Source organism: Haplochromis burtoni, unplaced genomic scaffold (genome assembly GCF_018398535.1).
Source record: "Haplochromis burtoni strain Fernald_Lab_line unplaced genomic scaffold, NCSU_Asbu1 Contig_22, whole genome shotgun sequence".
Classification (NCBI taxonomy): Eukaryota; Metazoa; Chordata; class Actinopteri; order Cichliformes; family Cichlidae; genus Haplochromis; species Haplochromis burtoni.
The window spans coordinates 3,502,400-3,507,187 of NW_024582383.1; positions in this window are offsets into that span (position 1 = coordinate 3,502,400).

A 4,788-nucleotide genomic window follows, 5' to 3' on the forward strand; every position below is an offset into this window, starting at 1 on the left:
CATCAGCGTTCTTGAACTGCTTCTTAAGGCTCCTGAGCTCCTGGCGCAGTTGATGAATCTTCATGGCCCTGCGGTTCATGGTGTAAGGGGTCTTGTTGTTACACTTCTCGATCAGGCCGAACCTTTCTGAGGCGTAGCTGACTATGATGGTGGTCATTGTTTTAAGCCTGCTGTCGGCATCTCTTTTGGCCACAGCTTGTATGATGTTGGAGACATCCTCATCAAACTTCTGCCACTCGCTCCGGCTGCTGGCTGGGGGCCACTTAATCCGCTGTTGTGGAACTACACTGCTTGGATTGGAAGAGTCCAGTGCATGGAGGGACTGGGCTCCGTGGGGTGCCTCCTGGCCGGGCTCCTCCTGCGTCTCACCAGGTTCAGGACCTGTGCGTTGCACCTCACTCTCCCGCTCCAAACATTTAATTCTAGCCTGATGGACCTTTAGGCCACGCTGGTTCTTACACAGCTTGCCGCAGGTACATGTCTTACTCGTAGTCCTTTCCATTGCGTTGGTCGTTAACCTTGAGTCCGTCCGATTGGAGACCTCATCCTCCCCCCCTCTCGGGATCTCCTGGGGGTATCTTTCTTTAGGGCTTTCCGTAGCTTTTTGGGGTGCTTTCTCACGAAAACTGCAGACCGGGATGCTAGCCCACCCTACCCCTGGAGCCGTCTTTCCGAGCTGTCATCTGTCTCTCCAGTAGTCACCAAACTTTCTTGGTTGTCACCTAGACTCTTCCTAAGCGTCACTGGCTCAGCCAGAGTTTAACTATAAAGACACATCTCCTAGATGCACTGGTATGCATCTTCAGTGATGTATCCTATCAGATAAATCCATTTCAAAATACAATTTTACAAATTACAAATTCATTTTTAATGTGATTAATATGTCTTTTTTAGGGGCTATGTAGCTTAGTCTTTTGAGACCCATTACTTAAAAAGGCCTTTATTTGGCCCTGCTGTTATTATAAACCAACCTTCAGCTTTCCTTTTATATACAAAATCTTGAAGTTTCAGAATTGGTCACAGTATAGAAACAGCACTGGTGAAAATGACTAATATCCTCTTTATGGTCTCTGACCATGGACCTCTGTAGACTGCACTGCAGCATTGATGCCACTGACCACAATATTTTACTACAGATAGTACAACATACCATAGCTATTAAAGGAATTGTGCTTCATGCGTTGACTCATATCTAATAAACTTCATTCACCTCTTTTTCACTTTCCATACGTCAGTACACCACGGAGCACCATGTGTTACACCAGGTGGAAATTGGGAATCTCTTAACCCAGAGGAGTTAGTCGTGGAGGAGCTCACATGCTTCCCTTGGGCAATATTATTAGAAGTCGTAGCATACATTTTCACAGATGCACACATATTATTTAAGCTATGGGCATGTCTTAAAGATATCAAGGCCTGGGTGAGCTTTAATATCTTGATTCTAAGTTCAGATAAAACTGAGGTCATTGTAAACCTTGAACTTAAAAAATTTCAAAACACAATATCTAACCAGACCCTTACACTGGATGGCATTACTTTGGCCTCCAGTAACACTGTGTGAAAGTGTAGTCATTTTTAGCCACCATATGTCCTTCACCTTGTGGCTCTAGGAAAAATCCACTGGGAAGTCCAGGGCTATGACACAACTCATATATTAAAAAAATATATAGGGGAGCTTACTTGCATTTAGGCAACATCTCTGAAATCAGAAATATCCTGTCTCAGAGTGACGCTGAAAAACTAGTTCATGCATTTATTACTTCCAGGCTGGACGACTGTAATTCATTATTATCAGGAAGTCCTAAAAACTCCCTTAAAGCCTTCAGCTGATCCAAAATGCTGCAGCAAGAGTCCTGACAGGGACTAGAAAGAGAGAGCAGATTTCTCCTGTTTTGGCTTCCTGTTAAATCCAGAATTCAAAATCCTGCTCCTCACATACAAGGTCTTAAATAATCAGGCCCCATCTTATCTTAATGACCTTGTAGTACCATATCACCCTATTAGAGCACTTCGCTCTCGCTCTGCAGGCCTACTTGTTGTTCCTAGAGTATTTAAAAGTAGAATGGGAGGCAGAGCCTTCAGTTTTCAGGCCCCTCTTCTGTGGAACCAGCTTCCAGTTTGGATTCAGGAGACAGACACTATCTCTACTTTTAGGGCAGCACGGTGGCACGGTGGTTAGCACTGTTGCCGCACAGCAAGAAGGTCCTGAGTTCAATTCCACCATCAGGTCTTTCTGTGTGGAGTTTGCATGTTCTCCCCGTGTTTGCGTGGGTTCTCTCCGGGTACTCCGGCTTCCTCCCACCGCCCAAAGACATGCAGCTTGTGGGGATAGGTTAATTGGATAATCCAAATTACCACTAGGTGTGAATGTGCGAGTGAATGGTTGTCTGTCCCTGTGTGTTGGCCCTGCGACAGACTGGCGAACTGTCCAGGGTGTACCCCGCCTTTCGCCCTATGACAGCTGGGATAGGCTCCAGCACCCCCCGCGACCCTGAAAAGGATAAGCGGAAGTGAATGGATGGATGGATAGTTTTAGGCTGCCAGGGGATTCCCATGATGCACTTGAGGTGTTTCTTCTTACCTCTTTTCATTCAGTTATTTATTCCTGGACAGCGTGTCTTTTGTCCTGCCTCCTTCACCCCCAGCGAGGTGAGACTGGCGTGTAACCTGGTGAATGCGGGTGAACCGCCAGGGGAACACAGCCTACCAAGCCACTCGAGCACAGCAGCTGGCTATCGCTGTGACAGAAAGCCGCTATATGCGGATGATGCTCCATACAAAAAAAACAAAAAAGGATGACGCTCCATACGGGAAGGCTGGAGATGTCAAGTCACAACAGATCCCCGCCTGGCACTAGGCAGTGACACAGTGCCAGGGAGAGAGAGCCTTTTGCAGCAGCTCAGCCACTCAGCGGATGGCCGAGGTAGGACGAGACCCAGGGCCTGTCCCAGGAGCAGAGCAGCTGACCTGCACCATCCACGACACGGGAGGGGCTGGTGGCTCAGGCCACTGAGGGCCCAAGTGAGCGTCATAAATATCAACCTCCTGACAATCAACCTCCACCAGCCCAGGCCTCACAGAGGCAGGGCCATGGGAGGGAATGCTGTCGGAGGGGCCCGGAATCAGGCGACCCAGAAATGGGTTCACTCGTCTGGGGCCCCACTCTGGTGATAGCCAGAGGGGATGGAAGCTTCTTCAACATCCACCTCACGATAATCAACCTCCACCAGCCCAGGCCTCGCAGAGGCAGGGCCATGGGAGGGAACGCTGCAGCCATCATCCTCATTTAGCCTGAGAGGCACAGGATTGGGGCAGGCTCTCCATGCCCAGCCGGCCTGCAGCTGTCGTGTCAAGCTCCACCCCATAGAGGGAGTGACAAAATGGCCACCAGCAGGGCATAAGTAACCCTCACGCCCTTGTTAGGGCATGCCACCCTGCCCAGGGAAGGCCCGAAGGGGAAACAAGGGACCGGGGGAGGGCTATCTGGGGAGGGGCCAAAGGTAACTACTCCCACCATGCACGGCAGCAACCAACTGCGGGCAGGGGACCATAAATGCTGGGAGGCAGGGCACTCAACTGCCTGCAACCAGGCCAACCAGGCAGCAGCGGCACCTTAGACAGGAGGCGTTGAGGCAGCGTGAGAGCATCAACCTTGAGTTCCACTCTACTAGATGGCACCTCAGGAAGGGCTAATTCCCACACCCGGCATGCTCCAATCAAGAGCTGAAGGGACCCATCTCGCCCGACACTGTGCCTGGGGACCAGCAGGGCGCAGCCCAGGGACAGGTGGGCAACACCGGAGGAGAGGATGGAAGCTTCTTCAACATCCGTCACCTGATAGTCAACCTCCACCAGCCCAGGCCTCACAGAGGCGGAGCCATGGGAGGGACGCTGTGGGGGGGGGCAGCAGTGAATCAGCAACACGTGTGGGAGGGAGGGGACCCAACCCATGGCCTGCCTAACTGGTGGCACAGCAGTGGCAGCCATGTTCCCCATAGTGGCCTGCTCTCTCATTTTTGGAGGCAGGAGAAGGGGGAGGGGCGGGCCATTTAATGATGTCAGAAGACCAAGCACGGTCTGCCTAGTTCGTCCTGGCAACAAAGCAGTGCATGCAAGCCTCAGTTTCTTTAGCCAGCACAGCATGCTCTAGGCTGCTTTTATGTAGTTAGTTATTTTCCCTTTTTCACCCAGGCACAGCAACACTGCTCATGCCTATCGTCAAAAGGCAAAAGTGCCATACACAGACATGTTTGGGACATGTGGGCTGCCATACTTCTGCTACCGAGCAGTGTCGCTAGTGCCGGCGACACGCCAGACAGGCTAACCGGCTGGAATGCTACTCGCAGGCCGGCTAACAATTAGCCAGCACGAACCATAGCCTAATTCCCCACTGTTCATTCCCCACAGTTTTAAGCAGGCCAACAGCGAACACTTGGAATGCTGAAGCCCTCTGTGTTTACATTCTTTGCAGCCGAGCTGCACAGTGCCCGGGCGACAGCGTATGCTTGAACACTGTGTCCCTGCTGTGTTTGCTCACTGTAACCGAGCTACTCGCTAGCCAGCAGCTGCACAGCGTGGTCCGACCGGCGCATAAGCCTATTTTTCAAGGCAATAAGCCGGGGAAGAGAGACCAACCAAGGGGAAGCAAAGGGCCAGCTAGGGGGAACCAAGCTAAGGAATACCAGGGCATACCGGAAATACCGGGGCTACCGGGGGAGAGGCAGTGCCCACGGAGGATGCCGAAGCACGCTCCTAACAGACGCACATACATACAGCACTCTCAAGGCA